Source organism: Falco cherrug, chromosome 2, assembly GCF_023634085.1.
Source record: "Falco cherrug isolate bFalChe1 chromosome 2, bFalChe1.pri, whole genome shotgun sequence".
Lineage (NCBI taxonomy): Eukaryota > Metazoa > Chordata > Aves > Falconiformes > Falconidae > Falco > Falco cherrug.
The window spans coordinates 120958779-120968463 of NC_073698.1; the positions used below are offsets into that span (position 1 = coordinate 120958779).

A 9685-nucleotide genomic window follows, 5' to 3' on the forward strand; every position below is an offset into this window, starting at 1 on the left:
AATCCAACAAAGTAACAAATTGCAATACAATCTTGGTTAAAATTGGCAACCTCCACATTTGTCACAACAGAAACTGCAAACTGCCTGAAGTGCCCCTACCTTCCACACTCATAGGGTGTACCTGCGAGGAATAAAACAAACTAGAAGCATGAGGCTTGGGTGTTCAGTAAACCAGGACTGAACTTCAATGGGTACAAAACAAATCTAACAGTTAACTAATTCAGTGCCTAAGGACAAAACCTCATTCCCAGCTCCTGCACATCATAAAATGTCACAACATTTGGCTGCCTCCTATCAAGCAAGAGCAAAATACCATGACTTCTCTCAGGGCAGTATTAAAGGACAGTGTCAGTGCTTCGTTAGAAAACTGGCAAATGTCTTTTCTTGTTTTGCCCAAAGTCACCCTGCCAAAGTAGCATGGTGGTAAGAGGTTGAATGGAAAAAACGGGCACAGGTGAAGGAAGAAACATATTCCATCTGCCTGGCAGTGTCTGATAAAAACTGATCTCCTTCTATTTCCTTTAGTCATTGTGATTTTCTAACAGAAAGATATAATACATTTAATACAGCAAAGCTCTTTGCCATCTTTATGCTCCATTAGAAAACGTTTCACTGATCATTAAAATGCAGCCACGGGACAATGTGATAATACCTGATGAAACCCTTACTTTAGCAAAAAACCAAACTGAAGTGAAACCACAGAATCCATTTTAAAGACTCAATATTTGGCCTGTGTCTCAGTAATACATCACATCTGAAAGTGGAAACTCCATCAAACCTTACAATACTTAGCACTACCCTCGGAGACTTCAGTTCAGTTTGGACTAGGTAGGAAATTATGGATTTGAGTTACCAGGACTTCTCCCTACCAAACATAAATCTCCTCCAGAGGTCTTCCACCCAGGCACTGACCAAGCACAGTCTGTCAGATGTGATGAGACAGGAAGCCACAGAAGTAGAACTGCTCAATCGGATCTGAGGGTAATCGGACTTCCTACAGCATAACACAGTGTTATGGTAAAGCAGTGCTGTGGAACATAGCATTCAGGCTCAGTAATCAAATAAAACTGTCATTCAAGACTTACTATACTCCTGCGTGTAGTTATCCATTAGCTGTAACAAAGCCTGAACTTATTAAATTACTTCACATTTTCAGTATTATGTTGTTGTTTATTATACAGCAATATGAAGGAATGCAGAAAGAGTAATTTTCTACTAATACTGAACAAGGAACATTATTAAGGACAGAACATTACCCTTGAAGCTTTTCTCTCAGCTTTGTGCCACTGCAGAACATCTAGTTACATGCTTCTCCCTGACTTCTCCTGCTGCAGATTTAAAGAACCCAGGCAAATCACTCCCATCACTCCACTAACACTGTGGGAGAGGCACAGAGAAGGAAATAATGTTAATTTTTGTAACAAACCAGAAAAGTACATTGGTGTCATATTCCTTCCATCTGCAGAGAACAAAAGGTCAGTTGGTTCCCACCACACATCTATAAGATGAGACAGGCAGAAATGTCCTATGATAAAAGGGCGTTTGCAAAAAAAGAAAGAGATGAAAATTGATACACATATAATAGCAGTAGCTAGGTAATGGACAGGAGGGAAAACATGTTTCCGACAAGGCCCCAGAATTCCCTTTTCAGCATTCAGAGACTATGCACAAGCATAGGGTGAGAAGGCACAATAGCCTGGGGCCCTTACTCCTCCCTTTCCAATCTCATATGAGCAGAAGCCCCAGGGGCAGGAGTTTAGTTGAGAGCATTTGCCTACAGGTTACTCTTCTAGTTAGTCTAGATAGTCTGTCGCTATCGCTAGTTAGCTCTTGCAAGAGTCAAGTGCAGAGCCACACAGCGCATGGACAGTAGTGCACAGACATTGCAGAAGCAGCTTTGCAGGGGATCTTACCTCCTTTACCTCCTACAGTCACACCAAGAGAGCAACAAGTCACGACACATAAATTCTCTGGTCCCCTCAGCTCAACACACTGAGGCAAATGGGAACAAAGCAGAAGAGGGGCAGACCAGCCCAACCAGATCCACTTACCAAGTGGGAGTCAGCAAGGTGATCTCAAGCCCTGCCAAACTCAATCCTCCTCTGGGAACTCTGTCCACAGCTTCACCACCAGGAAACAGTTCTGCATGCAGCTGCCAGAGATTTCCATTTAACCCCATCATTTGGCAATGCCCACATGCGAGGCTGTGGAAATAATCTTTTCACTCAGTGTTTCCATGTGTTACTGGCTTATTATTCAGAAGCTTGCTGGTCAGACAGAATTAGAAGTTACATCATTTGCCAACAGTATTTGGAGCGCTAAGCATCTGTGAAGAACAGATACAAGGTATAATCAAAATGCTAGAGAAATAAGGATTACTTTTCAACCTTAACTAAGCTTTTTCTGACTTCTGGCTACTTCATTTTACTGAACAATCAGGGAGTTCTGCAATGAAAACCTTCTACCAACCCCAAGGCCCTAATGAGGACTTCTTCAGCCTTATTCCAAGATCACGGATCAGGAGAAGGAAGGGGTACCCAGGTGAATGTTGTCTCAGGACAAACATAGACTTACGATGCTTTTCTCCATGGCCAGGGCAGACAGTAGACAGGAGGAAGCCACAAAGACAGCATACCAAAGGCAAAAATCCAATCAGCCTCTGATGTGGCTAACCTAAAAGAAATAAAGACTTGGATAACATTCTAGCCTGAGGTTGTGGCTTTTGTAGGCAGAACAGGAGGCTTTCTATGGTCAAAAGATCCACAGCCAGATTTAACACACACTATAAACACAGCCTAACACATGGGCAAGGTGTCTCACCAACTTTGGTACTGAGTGCTGCCACCAAAGTACGAGTGAGCTGAGTTCCCACAATAGGGCTCTTCTGAGACTGACCGTACCTCAGCCTGCCATCAGTCCCCAAAGCGAACTCAACAGCAAGGAAAGCCCATCCTTCTAAGCGACCTAAACAGAATAAAGCTATTTCTGGCTTTCATGCAAGAAAAGGAAAAGACCTTATGTTGTTTCAAAAGTTAAAACGAGGACAGGAGACAGGCGCAGAGATATCTACAGCTTCTGAATTAGTGTCACAAAGAACACAAGAAGGTGAAAACTGATAGGAACAGAGTCTCTGACAAATGGAAGCAAAATGAAATTGCTATGGATTGCTCAATGTAATGTGCAAGAAAAGAGATGGAGCATTCCAAAGCAACAGATAGAAAAAAGTGGAGAGACTTGTTGTATGTGCTATCAATACGCTGCAAACCCTAATAAAATATGGGCAACGTCTACTCTACTATCTTCTGGACTTTTCTGATTACACCATATGCTGGAAATGCACATCTGCTCTTTGCACAAAATGGATAGTGCATACTTTAAAAGCAAATTTGAGGAATCCATAGGGTAGAAGCTGATTAACATTGAGCTCAGCACATGAATTTGTTAGTCCAGTGCTGCATGTCTGACTCACACTGTCATACTGGTGCAACATTCTTTAGCTCCATTGCTGTGAGCCTGGAAATTGAACATCCATTTAGTGCTAACAGTAACAACATTTCCAGCAAGAAGCTCCTGGGACAAATGAACACTTTGCACTGAAATATTGGGCTTTTAGAAAAAGCACTTCTGCCCTTTTAGCAGGTTATTTGTATCTCAGTCTTATTTGTATTTAAGAAAGAAAGAAACCTGGATTGTGCAACAATCAAACAAAACCATGCTACTACCATTCTGCAGTGAAAGGTAAATGCGTGAATCCGTAATGGACTGCTGATCAATTTTTGACAAACTGATACTCTCATGACAGATTAACAGGTCATACATTTCACAATTTATAGTGCTGAAAGACACATGCAAATGCATACATAGCAATAAACACTTAGGGTAGAGTTTCCTGCCTAGGAAGCTCTTGTACAAAAGCCTTTGTAAATATTTTCTTGTCACTAGTATGTCTACCTCCTTAATGCAGGGTTGATCTAAAAGGGGATGTTTCAGCAGATCACCATTATGCTCAAGTTTTCCTTGCCTAACACACAAGTAATTTTAACTCTGAAAAGAGGAATTCTCCCAATCCTGTAAAAATTGTAACAGAGTTTATCATTATTACTGTTAAACAGGGATGTCAGGCAGCGGAAACCCTGCCACAACAGTAGAAACAATGCATACACATGTTTTTTTACATTTAGGGACATAATCCGATGACTACAGAGTGTGAGGAAATTACTTGAAAGAGCTCAATGCAAAGAAGTAATACCCTCCCTCTCAAAAAAAACCACTCAGCATCAGAATATTTTACAGAAGTATCATCCCTTCAAAATTTCCACAAAACACTGACTTGTTGAAACTCAAGGTTTAATAAAGCTAATCATAATTATGTGGTTTCTAATTTTCAGCTCTAGTAATCCTGGACAGAGAATGTTCAAGTCTTTCTTGTTTTCTAACCATCTATAGTTGTTTCTGACGTACATCTAGATAAACAGTAGCACCCTCTTTGCACTCCCCAATGTTGAGGGCATCATTTTCATTCGATGAAGCTCTCTGGGTTGAGACAGCATTGCCTTTGAGCCCTAACCAACTTCTGATGACAAGGCTGGGTTGAAAATAATCTCCCATGCAAGAAAACTACCTTGCAGTCTGGAGCTGAGCGTTCTAGGTAAGAAAATTAATTTGTAGACAATCATGGAAAACTATCTCTTGGTAGTCTGATACACATTTTGTGGAATTAACATAGAGGATCTGCAAGGTATTGCACAAAAATATTGGTTTAATGTTTAAAGAGCAAATAAAACAAGTTTTTCTAGCTAAAAGTTCTCTGTTGAAAAATCAGATTGCTAGAAATACAGAATAGGGTGGTAAAAAAGGGGCAGGAGGATCTACCAAAGCTTCCAATGGCTAGAACCATTGAATCACCATAGTAAACTAGTTTTATATTGATTTAATCCCATTTCTGTACCATGATAAACCCAAAATAATACCAAATGAGTTCCAAACTTGAAGCTAATTTGACTTTTCAAAGCATTTTTCTAGGATGTTATGCCTACACAAAGTCTATTTCAAGATGAACTGCAAAGGCAATTAACAGTGGAAAGCCATTAACTCCTTTTTTATTATCAACAGGCACTTTTTAAAATGTATTTTATACAATGACCTCAACATTTTGTTGTATGCATGCATATTTCTGAACACCAGCACCTGCAAAATATCAATATTCATATCATTTAAGTGTAGTATTCCTATTTTAAGAGTTGAATTAAAAAATGTTATGCAAATAGCAATCACAGCATGTGTGTATGTAGACTGGTTGGTAGATAAGTAGATGTTACCAGCTGTAAACAGTGGAGTTTTATGTATCTCTAAAAACATGTGAATTTTTAAAGTTACATATTATCCTAAGGGAGAACAAGAGTCAGTCCAATTACTTTTTGTGAGTAAATGGTCTGGTGATTTCAAATCTATTTTTTCTTTGTGAGTCATTCACAAACCAAACCTATTCTTTCCCAATGTATTTGCTGTTTGCAAATTATTCACTGCATAATTTATATGAAGGAAATTCACCCTAAGGGTTTGTCTGCAAGCTTGTTTGCTTTTACTGTTCCCTACCTATTATCCAATATGTTTGAGCAGGCTCCCAAGTCACACAACATTATTTCTGCTCCCTAAGTGAATGAATGAAACTTTAAGCTGCTATATCCATACTAAAGGAATAACAAATCATGAATCAGGAACAGCCAATTTTGTTTCCCAGTGAAAAGCGATCTTTGCCTAGCTGTTTAGGAGCTGACAATACTCCCTCAGAAAGCACATCAAGGAGTGTGACCAAACTCGCTAACCACAGCAGCAGGGCTAGCAGTGTGCTTCATCAAAAGGCAAATCCCATTTCAGACACATACAGCAGGAACAATGCTACATGAGCATCTCAAAATGGCTTTTCTTTCATTTCCAAAACCCAGAAGCACCTTCTGCACCACTGACCTCTCTATGGCAATGGCAAGACTACATACTTCACATACATTCATTAAGCAGTTATTTGACATCACCGTGACCCCATGGTGCTTTTGTGCTATATTACTGTGGTACTGTAAAAATCGTAACTCAGAAGAGCCCATCTGAAATAATGGTATCACATTCTCCAAAAGCTCATCACTGTTTTCAAAAGGCATTGCATTCAGAATGACACAATATTCATAAAGTAAGCTAGCTTCTAAGATTTCTACCCAAGCTGAGACAGAGGGTGATGAGAAGAACCGAGAAGAGGCCTCAAGAGGAACAAGCAGGGAGCAAGGTGACACAAAGAACATGCACTGTTCAGCTGGGATTCAATTAAAACGCAGGTAACTGTTTGGGAAGACTGACTGGGAGACACCGCACAGACGAGTTTACAGGCCCCCAAGCTTGGGAAGCAGCAAGCGCTTACTTATTCTGATGTGAGCAATGACAGCAACTCTGTCTGCTCCATTAGGACAACATTTAGCCCTTGGCAGGGTTATGCCCATCAGGTGGAAAAAAAAAAATCCTTGGACAGCACCATTTCCCTCTCAGCAGATCTCACAGCCTTCCTTTGTTTTTGATCCAAACCACTGCATCACAAGATAAAATTACTTTCAGAGTATTTTCACAAAAATAATCAACTTTTATTACTTAAATGCTACACACAGGGCCCAGTGAAACAGCTACATTACATTTTTGGTAGCTATTTTCCTCTTTTCCTTTGTGTGTGATATAATACAAATTCTTAGACTGGAATCGTGTAATAATACCAATATTGACTTCCTTTTCACTCTACAGAAAATTAACAGTCCCTTGAGGGTTATATTGACCCTGGCTTTGCTCTCACCAATACTTACCTCTCAGGTCAATGAATCTTGATGCTGAATACAACAAGTCAATACCTGCTTATTACAGTTAGAATAAGAATTACCAAGAAGGGTTATGAACACTAGGTTGGTGCCTGCCAACACTACCATAGTTACAGAGTCTGTCAAAGTTTTCATCATGTCTGTCTTCTCTCTATTTGCCATTTGAAAACTCAATTATTGAGTCTGTTCTTATAAAACAAGTTCTGACAAGCATATTTTAAAATTTAAGACATATGCAAGTATTTAGAAGTATATCAATTCAAGTGTGTAAGCCCAGACTTTATATCAGATCGCTTGTTTGTTTGGGGTTTTTTTGGGGGGGGGCAGAATTGGTGGGCGGGGGGGGGGGGTGTTTAATAGTTTCTGCAACTTTTAGGACTTAATTCAAGTCTCCTTGTATTTAATGTCAACAGGTGGTCCTCAAGGTAAGCAGTATATTTAGTCCTCTGTTCCTATTTAACTTTATTCTTGCAATAGACTAAAATATGAGCTCCAGAGCTCAGTTGTTCACAAGTTCCCAACTAGCGAGCCTAGAAGACTAGCAAGGTAACAACATCTTTACAGTCCTCAGAACACCAGAATCCACAAAATCTATCCATACATCCAAATCTTGAGGTAGGAGGAAACAAAACTTTAAGAGTATACTGTGGAGGGAAAGGAGCATAGCTCAGTAAACTGAGAAGAAAGGTGTGATAACATGCAGCTTTGACCAAATGGTGTCAAAGTAGCAGACATTCTCAGTTACACAGATCTGGGCTGTCCGTCCTTACTGCTCCTGCTAGCAAGATCTGTCCTCACAGTGCAGATAAAGCTCACTGACACATTTATACTTGTTTATGTTTTATTTCACTAGTAAGATATTCCAAGTGTCTTAAGCTTACGTTAGACAGCCTACTTCCATGCGTTGGTTGAATGCAAATTCAGACAAGCACTATCAAAATTCTTAAGCCTCTCCCACCTTACTTGTCCCAGAGGCACATTCATTTCCAGCACGTTCAGTAACACTTGCCTCTTTGCCCACTCTTTGTGTTAACCACTCTCCAACAAATGACTGAGAAATACCCTGGTTCACAGCTGAGCTTTCGTAAGCAGTAAAATGTGTAAGGCACTGAAGCTTTGAGCAAAAGTCAACAGCATAGCTTTAAGGGAACATTTCCAGTATCTTCCAGTTGCCTTAAAAATTTGAGAATCTATAGGGGAGGTTCAGTCTACACTTAGTCTTGAGACCCTCTGATAGTCAAGGACATTATGTGTGGGTGAGCCACATTTCTCACAAGGTCCAATGCCCTTCCAGGGGTTGCAATGTTTCTCCTAAGGAATGGTGTTTGTCTTTTTGCTTAATAACTTGCCCAGTCTTCAGTCTTTTTATTAGAGGAAGAAAGGGGTGTTTCTAAACTGTTTGTAGAAAGAGGTGTTTCTAAACTGTTTGTTATAGTTAAGCATAAAAATTCAGAATAGATTTTTCTAGTCAGTTAACCATATTCTTGAGGGAAAACATAAGGTAGTATAATTATTAAAGAGCACTCTCAGTAATACTCACATCTTTATTATGTCAACCCTTTGCCAAAAAAAATAAGATTTATAGTAAAAGCCACTTACATTTCTTCTTTGCAGAACCAAGCCATCTGCCTCAAATACACCATCAGCCCCTGCTAGATGAATTCACACATATTTTAAAGCCCCGGAGTAACCATTAGAATGGAAATTGGACACTACTTGTCATTTGCAAAGCTTTCTTAACTGGAGAGGCTTCCCATTTGTTCAATTAAATGTTTGTATGTGCAATACACTTTATGAAATTTATCCCAAAACAGTGAGGACTGAAATAATATTGGAGGCAGATGGCACAGCTGTTCCATTTAGAGAGCTATCCTCAGCAATATATGAAGTGATGGACAGGACAGGGAAGTGGGAGTGAAAACTTGGTACTGTGAAGAATATCATCCGTGGATATTAGCAATAAACAAACCATTTCGGCTCCAATCTTCTCTCCCTCGTCGTATGTAGCTGCTTGACTCACTTGGGTTTATCCAATTAGAACATATTGGTTTAATTCAAGAAGTCAACCACTGAAGCCACGTAAGGTTGCCCCTAAGAGAATCCATCCCTCTGCCTTAAAAGCTAAGGGAGTCTGAAAACATGTCTGTCACGTTGAGACAAGGAGGCACATATTTGTACGGGTTGATGAGGCAGCATGCTCAGAGAAGAGACACAGACACCATTAGGAATAGGGAACAAGTTCAAGCCGCTACTTATTTGCATGCCTCACGCAGAACAGAAATCATCGCACCATGCTCCAGATGCTGCAAATCTCAAGATGCGCATCCAGAGCTCATAATTAAAACTGGCAAACATTTTCACTGAGGAGAAGGGAAGAAAAAAACCCCAGAGCTATCCCAGCCATTCTGCATCTATTTTGATATTTCTGGGGTGCTGGCCTGTTCTGCCATCATAGTATCAGGAAAGTCACCTTTCCAAAGCAAAGGGCATGCAAAACCCACTTCCTCACAGACTGGAGAACTGGATGACAGCACACCTCTTTCTCTACAGCACCTAGACTAGGGCTACAGATTCAGTAAACTAAATAAGTAAAAGTAATCAAACATTTTTTCAAAAAGAATTTCCAGTCCTCATGAAGGAAAATCATAGAGAATACATGGAAATAGATTTAAACCAAAACAGCATGGCAGGAAAAGTTTTCATCTTGGAAAGCACTGCTTTACTGGAAAACAAGGAATGAGGACCATAGTCCACCACAAGCCAGCACACAGCTCTGAAAAGGTTTTACTTAGCATCTAACAAATTGCTTGGGGCCAGGAGGCAGATCCCCCTTC

The 9685-nt window shown here is 40.1% G+C and overlaps 1 long non-coding RNA gene across 1 annotated transcript; it reads right to left on the minus strand.

Moving 5' to 3' along the window:
- Positions 1-1184: 1184 nt before the first annotated feature.
- On the minus strand, positions 1185-2839 carry LOC129735468 (uncharacterized). Its single transcript, XR_008731148.1, has 3 exons — positions 2575-2839; positions 2052-2326; positions 1185-1377 (listed from the first exon to the last, which is right to left on the minus strand). It is a non-coding gene; the product is annotated as an uncharacterized LOC129735468 (long non-coding RNA).
- Positions 2840-9685: the final 6846 nt, after the last annotated feature.